Source organism: Nicotiana attenuata, unplaced genomic scaffold, assembly GCF_001879085.1.
Source record: "Nicotiana attenuata strain UT unplaced genomic scaffold, NIATTr2, whole genome shotgun sequence".
Classification (NCBI taxonomy): Eukaryota; Viridiplantae; Streptophyta; class Magnoliopsida; order Solanales; family Solanaceae; genus Nicotiana; species Nicotiana attenuata.
In genome coordinates, this window is record NW_017671164.1 from 90,745 (window position 1) to 100,579 (window position 9,835).

Genomic DNA, 9,835 nt, shown 5'->3' on the forward strand with positions numbered 1-9,835 from the left:
TAACAAGTCAAAACTTGATCAAACCTTTCAAATTTTAAGCTTCAAACTGAGAATTGTTCTCCCAAATTCATTCCAATTACCCTGAAAACCAAAACCGACGATTTACATAAGTCAAAATACATCACACGGGGCTAGTCATGCCCGAGAACTGGCGAGCGAAGTGCAAAAGCTCAAAACGACCGATCGAGTCGTTACAATGCCTTACTTGACTCTTAGATACTATGAACATAATATTAAGTGATAGAAATCAAGGCTTAGCTTATTATAACTTGATCAAACTTGATAGAAATTCTGAGAATACATGGATGTGTCTAATACGGTCATCTTTATGTGAAATCATTACTACATTACTACGGCCGATATTCTTGAGATACTAGACTCTAAACTTGTGTCATGGATCATTTGTGAGATTCGTGGAAGCATTTGAATAAGGCGGTTCTTGATGGTTCCTAAATCATTGTTGACTTGGAAAGTTGTGATTGGGATTTGTTTGGAATATCCGTTAACACACTCTCATTGATGTTATTTATGCTTCATGCCTTGTTTGTCATTGATATACATATGCTTGGTAAGGAAGAGAGTAAAGCGCGAAGGGTGATGCCGTGCCATTGTTTATAATATTATCATGTGAGGGAGAGTGTAAACCACGAAGGGTGATGCTGTGCCACATTATTGAGAGTAGAAGCATGAAGGGTGATGCCGTGCCACATACTGAGAGTTAAAGCACGAAGGGTGATGTGGTGCCATATCATTTGAGAGTAAAAGCACGAAGGGTGATGTCGTGCCGTTTCATTTATATTGTTATGCTTGTATGTTATCGTGAGGTCATGGCACGATGGGTGTTTCCGTGCAGGCGAGGATGAGGGACATGCATTATGTTTGATATCAGTCTTCCGTGTATTCGTTCATGCCTTTACCTTGAACTGTTATTGTCATAATTATAGATTTGATGTGACTAGTTGCTATTGTTCTATCATTGATCTCTATCTCAATTGTTGATGTGTTGCTCATACCTTCTACCTGCTAAACTTGCAAATACCATGCCTATTCCCTGTTTTTATAATTATACTCATGCCATATCTATTCTGTAGCACTTTAGTATAATTCTTCCACCATGCTAGTCATTCACGCTCTTACTTGTTAACTTTTAAAGATCATGTGTATCCTTCTTAGTTTTTATAATTGTACTTAGGCCTCCATTATGCTAGTTAATTGAAGTATATATTCTTTGTTTTCCAATTATTGTTATTACTCACGTGTTTTTTTGCGTAGTCTTTTACTGTTGCCTACATGTATATCCTTGTTCATTGTTGCTACTTGCATATTTCCTTCTTTGTAATTCATGTTATCGGTATTTCTATCATGTGGTTGGTTCTGTTATATGTACATTTGGAAGGATGAGTTGAACGCACGAAGGGTGTTGCCGTGCTAATTGATTGACACATAAATTATTTATATATGGTGAGGAAGAGATAGAAGCACGAAGGGTGTTATCGTGCCATTTGACTTGATATCTTGCATATACTTCTCATACCAGGAAAGATTGTAAATCTTCTACTATGATTCCTTTTAGTAATTGTTGACTGTCTTGTAGAGTTGTATGCGGTACTTTTATCTGTTATATTTTGAACTGCCTATACTGTTAGTCTAATGTACAGGTTATAATAATAAGCATCTTCTAACTAAAATCCTCGTCACTACTTCGACGAGGTTAGACAAAATAATTACCAGTACATGGGGGCGGTTGTACTGATACTACACTTCTGTACGATGTGTACAGATTTTTGGAGTAGAGCTACTAGTGATGTCGGGTGCTGATTCTGAAGATGTTTGTGCATTCCGGATATAACTGCCTCTTGTCCTTGGTAACTTAGGTTTTTGATATTTTGTTTATGTATCTTTCAAATAGAACGTGGTATTTATTCGTACCAGTTTTGTAATTCCAAGTCTTAAAAGCTCATGAGTCGTACTACCAGGTCTTGGATAAATTTGTAAACGTTCAATTATCTATTCTCTATTTTCTTATAATCTCAGTTGAATTGTATTATATATTAGTTGGCTTACCTAGCGGGTTGAGTTTGGTGCCATCACGACCAGTGACTTTGGGTCATGACAAGGTGGTATCAGAGCACTAGGTTCGTAGATTCTACGAGTCATGATAATGTGTGTAGTAGAGTCCTGCGGATCGGTATGATTATGTCCATACCTATATTCGAGAGGCTAAAGGGCATTTAGGAAAAATTTCCCTTTCTTCTTTCCTTATCATGCGACCTTGTATCATCTTGAAATCTACGACTTTGACTCTTCCCGATCGCTCATATGTGATGTTTTGCGCTTAGAATTCGCTATGTGCCGACGATCGGTGATACTGCAGATAGATTACGACGGGCTGTGGATGCTTGATTATCATCGCGATGTGTTGCCTAACCTCAAAAGCAGATGCAGTGTTATGTTTTCTAGTTGTTCATTTGTGGTATGAGGCGGGTTCATACGTATGGTTAGTAAGCATAGATTTGGGAAGATTGACTGGTGTCCTGGCTATTGTAATTGGGGTAAGTTCATGACAAGGTGGCAAGGTGGCAATTTGAGTATAGCCGGTGGGCTATCTCTTGCGTGATGAGTTTGAATCGTGTGTCTCGTATGAGGTTTCAATTCTATGGAGTGCAAATGTTATCATTTCAGAGCATTTGGGGAAGTTGTTTAACTATTGCAATGATGGGTAAGCGTTTGGCAGAGTCTTCGGGGTTTTCTATGATCAGTATTGCATGAATTTTTGAAGTATTCAGCCAAGTAGCCGGGTGCGGGATTGGAGTTTGCTGTGAAGATATGGTACTTTGCATTACTAATGAGGTGACCTATGGCTTCAAACTAAGTGGTGGAGTCTGCTAATGGCGATCGGATTATAGGATCATGGGCCGTATTAGTTTTCGAGCCGAGGGATTGCCTAGTTATTTTTTCTAATGGGCATATGCTTGTGAAGCACAGGTTGCTCGACGCGTATTAGTTGTGCATTGAAGATCAGAGTAAGATGAGTGGTTATCGAGAAGGTTCTGGGAAGTTTCAGGTCTTATATAACCTTTAAGGACTTTTAAAATTATCTTCGGGCAAGTTTGAAATCAGCAGCGAATGGCAATTGGGTCTGCGGTATTTCCTTATCAAGAAAGGTCTATGTGTCAATGTTCGGGTGATGCAAGAAATGGCTTTGGATTCCCAAGAAGTTCCCTCGGGGCGGTCATATCCGATTGAGTTACTTTTGGGTTGGCAATCTGCGTGACTCGGTTGAGTTAGAGGCGATTGGTTCTGATTACTTGATTATGTGTTACTGAGTTTTGAAGAATTTATCATGGTTATGACCACGGTCGGAGTTGATATTTTCTACAGGTATCGAAGCTATATTGCGTGTGGTGGTGTTCTCCTGGATTGAGTTAAATGAAAGATTCTTGGATGATGAGGTGCTCGATTTGCTTATGGTTCAGAGTTGACTATGAGACTTTTGTAGTGTTACGAGTTAGCATGTTAGAGGCGATGCGCGGTGTGGGGTAGAAAATTTGCATGTATAAGTTTGCAGTTAGTGTTGGAGGGAAGGGTATGAGTTCTTGATGGCACGAACGATTTCGGGTGTTTGAGGATTTGCTGGCACTATGTGTTTCCACCGGGGGAGAGTTCGCCTGTTGGCAGGTACATTGTGCTTTGAGTTATGGGTGTTTTCCGTGAGATGATGGAGTATGAGTCACGTGTCAGCCATTTGAGTAAAGGTGTTGAGATTGGGTTTGAAGATTCTGGTATTCGTGAGGCTCAGAGACTGAATGTTCTTGTTGGCAGACTATTCCTTGATTGCGAGTTGTGAAGAAATGTGGAGGATTGGATGATTGATAATAGGTGTTACGAAAAGATTATGACGGACCTTTGGAGGGTTAATTACATGTTGGGGATGATTGGGAATCGGTTTGGGAGTTTCTTTTGAGCCTAATGAGAGTGTGTATTCTGCATCGGATCAGATTTGTTTGTTTTTGCGTAGTTGTAATCACATGTATATCTTCGGGCGGCATGGATGTTATTTGCACATTGGTTTATGTTACATGTTTCTCTCTTATACTATGGCAGGTTGTGAGGGTTACATGATTCTTCACACGCATATTATGATTCGGTTTAGGCCTCGTGGCACTATGGGCGACGTAGCCTTCGTGATGTTGATTTGCTTATTGCACCATAGCTGTGCTTGTCCTTTCTCAGTATTGTTTGTTCCTAATAATCTTCCCACAGTTATATTTTTGTGCACCCTGTTGTGCTTAATGTTGACGCACATGTGATTAGTGAACCCGAGTATTACGGCTCGATGGGTACCCTATATAGATTGATATGATGCGATCGGGTTGCATGTTGCAACGGTATAGTGATGAAATGTGACTCCTTATTCCTATTTCGTGTATCTTGCTTTCACCTTATTGGAAATAGTTCATAGTGAAATGCTAAAAAATTTCATGCCTGCTTAACTTGCTTGGTAGTCTTCTTATTTAGTTTTCTTACTATTATCTGTCATGTCTGAATTAGTACTTGTTAGTGTACGGAACCAGGTTGTGAGGGGCTCCATATGATTATTGTTGATACTTGTCGGTGTGGCTGCTTGTATTGGCTGAGATGGTTTCTAGACCTGAGATTTGCGCTATTGTATTGGGATGAGGAAGGTTTGGAAGAATAACACTATATTTTGTTGAGGATTTGGACAATGGCCCTGGTCGGGCGAGTGAGTTTCTTGGCTTATTGATCAGATGAGTGGTTAAGAGGTTATGCGTGTTTCTTTCATCATCGGTAGGGTATGAAGGTTTTGAACGAGGTTCTAATCAATATGAGGTTCGCTACCAGCACCGGATTTGTTTTGGGAAGTAATGGTGGTCAGCAGTTCCTATTGTAAGTGTCGAAGTGATGGGGTATATCATGTTATTACATCTTGGGTTATGGTTGTGACTTGCTACAGCTTTTTCAGACTTACACAGTGTATAGATGTGGGATTCGCGTCTTGTAATGAATTCTCGAAGATAGAGATTGGGTTCTAAGGTTTCAGGACCAAGGTTGAAATAAGGATCTCTAATTGTGTTGTGTTGGCGGGCTTATGTGGAACAGGGTGACGTGGGATCACCCCTGGGTTTGTGCTTAGTAAGGTTACCCCGTGATTTTATAGCTTTGGAATGACTCCTGGCACGTTCGAGGACAAACGTGTATTTAAGTGGTAGAGGATGTAACGACCCGACTAGTCGTTTTGAGTATCTACACTTCACTCAGTAATTTGAGGGCTCGAGTATCTCTGCATGATGTATTATGACTTGTGTAAATTGCCGGTGTTGGTTTTCAGGTTGTCTGGAATCAATTTAGAAGAATGAACTTCAAGATTTAAGTTCTAAGTTAGAAAAATTGACCAGGTTTGACATTTTAGCATTTGACCTCAAAGTGGAGTTTCATCAGTCCCGTTAGCTCCATTGGGTCATTTTGGACTTAGGGGCGCGTCCGGATTGTAATTTGGAGGTCCGTAGTTGAATTAGTCTTGAAATGGAAAAAGTTGGATTTTTGGGAAGTTTGATCGAGAGTGGACTTTTTGATATCGGGGTCCGATTCCGATTTCGGAAGTTGGAATAAGTTCGTAAGGGCAAATGTGACTTGTGTGCAAAATTTGAGGTCAATTGGAGATGATTTGATAGGTTTCGGCATCGGTTGTAGAAGTTGAAGTTTCAAAGTTCAATGATTTTGACTTGAGGTGTGATTCGTCGTTACGAGGTTGTTATGTGTGAGCTTTAAGTAGGTTCGTTTTGTCATATAGAACTTGTCTGCAAAATTTGGCGCCATTCGGAGTTGATTTGATATGGTTCGGACGCTCGGCTGCGATTCTAGAAGTTCTTGAAGTTTAGTTTGATCTTCATGCGTTTTGGCGTCCGATTCATGGTTTTAGAAGTTATTTTGACGATTTGAGCGCGCGAGCAAGTTCGAGTTGTGTTTTTAGACTTGTGTGCATATTTGGTATAGAGCCTCGAGGGCTCGGTTAAGTTTCGGATTGGCTCCGGAATGATTTTTCTTTAATATTGAGTGCTGGTGCTGGTGTCATCGCATTTGCGATGTATTGGTCGTAAATGTGACAGCCGCAATTGTGAAGCAGCCATCATATTTGCGAAGTCTGGGCTGCTGCAGAGAGTTCGCATTTGCGAAGTTTGGGCTGTAGGGGAGAATTCGCATTTGCGAAGAATGCTGCCGCATTTGCGAAACTTCTGCCTTCGCATTTGCAAAGTATAGAGTCGCAATTGCGACCTTAGCAGGAGGCCCTCCAGTTCGCATTTGGGATACATTATTCGATTGCGAACCCCTTGTCGCAAATGTGACATCTACAGCCTGTTAAGTGCTGAGAATTCCGAGTCTTAGCTTCATTTTCATATATTTTGAACCCTAGCGTCGATGAGAGGCGATTTTGTGAAGGGATTTTCATACCAAATCATGGGGTAAGTGCATCTAATCAATTCTCAACGATATTTCATGATTTTATATAAAATTTACATCAAATTCATGAGAAATCGATGGAAAATTTAGGGGATTTTGTCAAAGTGTTAAAAAAAGAAAATTTGGGATTTGAGAGTCGAATAGGACTCGGATTTACAAATAAAACACATATTCGGACTCGTGAGGCTATGGGTAGTCAAGACCTACCCTTGGACCCGGGTTTTGACCGAGTGGGACTGAGGTTTGACTTTTGCTGACTTTTTAGAAATTGAATAAAAATCACAGCTATATTAATTGAAATTCTCTTGCATTGTGTGATGTATTCAAGTCGTCATTGGCTAGATTGTGTCGAGCAGAGGTGAATTTGTAGAGGAAAAGGCTAGATTGAGTGTTGAGTTAGCTGAAGTGAGGTATGTGTTTTGCCTAACTTTGTTAAGGGAATTTTTCCTCCTATTTGTCATTGTTTGCCACATGCGGGGGTGATACATATATGATGTTACGAGCGTATATCTATGTGCCAGGGCTAATCATGCTCAGGGGCGGATTATGTTACATTTATGTTTGTAGAATTTCATGACGTCCTGCTTCATGCCTTACTTGACTCTTAGATACTAAGAAAATAATATTAAATGATAGGAATCAAGACTTAGCTTATTATAACTTGATCAAACTTGACGGAAATTCTGAGAATACATGGATGTGTCTAATTCGGTCATCTTTATGCGAAATCATTACTACATTACTACGGTCGATATTTTTGAGATACTAGACTCTAAACTTGTGTTGTGGGTCATTTGTGAGATTCGTGGAAGTATTTGAATAATACGGTTCTTGAGGGTTGTTGAATCATTGGTTACTTGGTAAGTTGTGATTGGGATTTGTTTGGAATATCCGTTAACACACTCTCCATGATGTTATTTATGCTTCCTGCCTTGTTTGTTATTGATATACATAAGCTTGGTAAGGAAGAGAGTAAAGCATGAAGGGTGATGCCGTGCCATTGTTTATACATTATCATGTGAGGGAGAGTGTAAATCACGAAGGGTGATGCTGTGCCACATTATTGAGAGTAAAAGCACGAAGGGTGATGTCGTGCCACATATTGAGAGTAAAAGCACGAAGAGTGATGCCGTCCCATTACATTTATATTGTTATGCTTGTATGTTATCATGAGGTCGTGGCACGATGGGTGTTTCCGTGCAGGCGAGGATGAGGGACATGCATTATGTTTGATATCAGTCATTAGTGTATTCGTTCATGTCTTTACCTTGAACTGTTATTGTCATAATTATAGATCTGATGTGACTAGTTGCAATTGTTCTGTCATTGATCTCTATCTCAATTATTGTTGTGTTGCTCATACCTTCTACCTACTTAACTTGAAAATACCATGCATATTCCCTATTTTTATAATTATACTCATGCCATATGTATTTTGTTGCACTTTAGTATAAGCCTTCCACCATGCTAGTCATTCACGCTCTTACTTGTTAACTTGTAAAGATCATGTGTTTCCTTCTTAGGTTATATAATTGTACTTAGGCCTCCATTATGCTAGTTAATTGAAGTTGATATTCCTTGTTTTCCAATTGTTGTTATTACTCACATGCTTTCTGCTTAGTCTTTTACTGTTGCCTACATGTATATCCTTGTCCATTGTTGCTACTTGCGTATTTCCTACTTTGTAATTTGTATTATCGGTATTTTTGTTATATGGTTGGTTCTGTTATACGTAAATTTGGAAGGATGAGTTGAACGCACGAAGGGTGTTGCCGTGCTAATTGATTGACACATAAATTATTTATATATGGCGAGGAAGAGATAGAAGCACAAAGGGTGTTACCGTGCCATTTGACTTGATATCTTCGATATACTTCTCATACCAGGAAAGATTGTAAATATTCTACTATTATACCTTTTAGTAATTGTTGACTGTCTCGCAGAGTTGTATGCGGTACTTTTATCTGTTAAGTTTTGAACTGCCTATTCTGTTAGTCTAATGTACAGGTTATAACAATAAGCATCTTCTAACCAAAAGCCTCGTCACTACTTGATGTTTTAAACGTCAATACCACACAAGAGGGGGGTGATTTGTGTGGTACCTAATTTTCGCGTTAGAAGAACCAGTTTCTTCTAAGTGTTCTAACTACAGCAGTTTGCGGAATAATAAATACTGAAAGTAAAGTGCACAGAGATTTTTACGTGGAAAACACCTGGCTCAAAAGGTGAAAAAACCACGACCTACTACTCAGTAGGATTTTCCCAAACTCCACTAAAATCACTGAGCCAAAAACTGCATTTACAAAACTCTTTGTAAACCTAAGGATTAACTCTAATCCCAGTGTAGCACACAGCCTCAACTGTTGCGACACTTTCAAGTTAACTCTAACTTGAATACTCAATATACCTATTACAATTGCTTCAATGAAAGTTGAAAGGTACAATATGAAAACCTACTACAATTGAACTAGACTTAGAATAAACACAATGATGAAACTGGTTCTTCTATCTTAGTTCCTGTAGCTACAGACGTGCACACTTGTATCTTGCATATGTTGCTTGCAAATCAGACTTGATCTTTTTGCTCTCAAATATGCTTAACTTCTGCTTATGTGCAATCACCTGTAAAAGAGAACAATCGTAATATTTATAGAGTTAGTAATCAGAGTTTGATAAGAACTCGAATTGTGGATCCTTTGACAATTTGAGTCCAAGAACAACTCCAACTCCTAATCCATATCCTTGATCCGGATATAATTCTCTTTTCATAAGGAGACTTCAACTCCTTATCCTATATGCAATCTTTTCGATCAATTCAAAAGATATTGTTGCTGATCCTTGAGACTTATCTTCTTCACGCGTATGTCACAAATGTAAGCATATCAACACTGTGTCTCACATGATGGACCTGGTTCATGACTGAGTTCATTTTGTCAATCTTCAAAACTTCATCTGAACTTGGGCCAACAAATTCCCCCTTTTTGATGATGACAAACTCTGTGCTTTTATTGATCAGAGACCCTGTGGAACTCAGCTTAATTTTCACACTTTAATTTAACTTATCATTAAGAACCAGGTTTAATCAGGTTATAAACATCACATTTTTCAGAATACAAAGTAAAGCACAATATCTCTTCCCCCTTTTGGCATCATCGAAAAGTTGCATTTTATTAGAAACCCAGATGTTAATTATTACTCATGGCCACTTGGGCAACTGCAAGTGAAAACATGATTTAGTTAATCAATAATCAGCTTCACAGAAATTTAACTATTAAGATCAGAAGTTTCATAGAACAAGAGAAAACAAAGCACATTGTCATTGATTAGGAGATGTTTCTACAAAACAAACCACAAA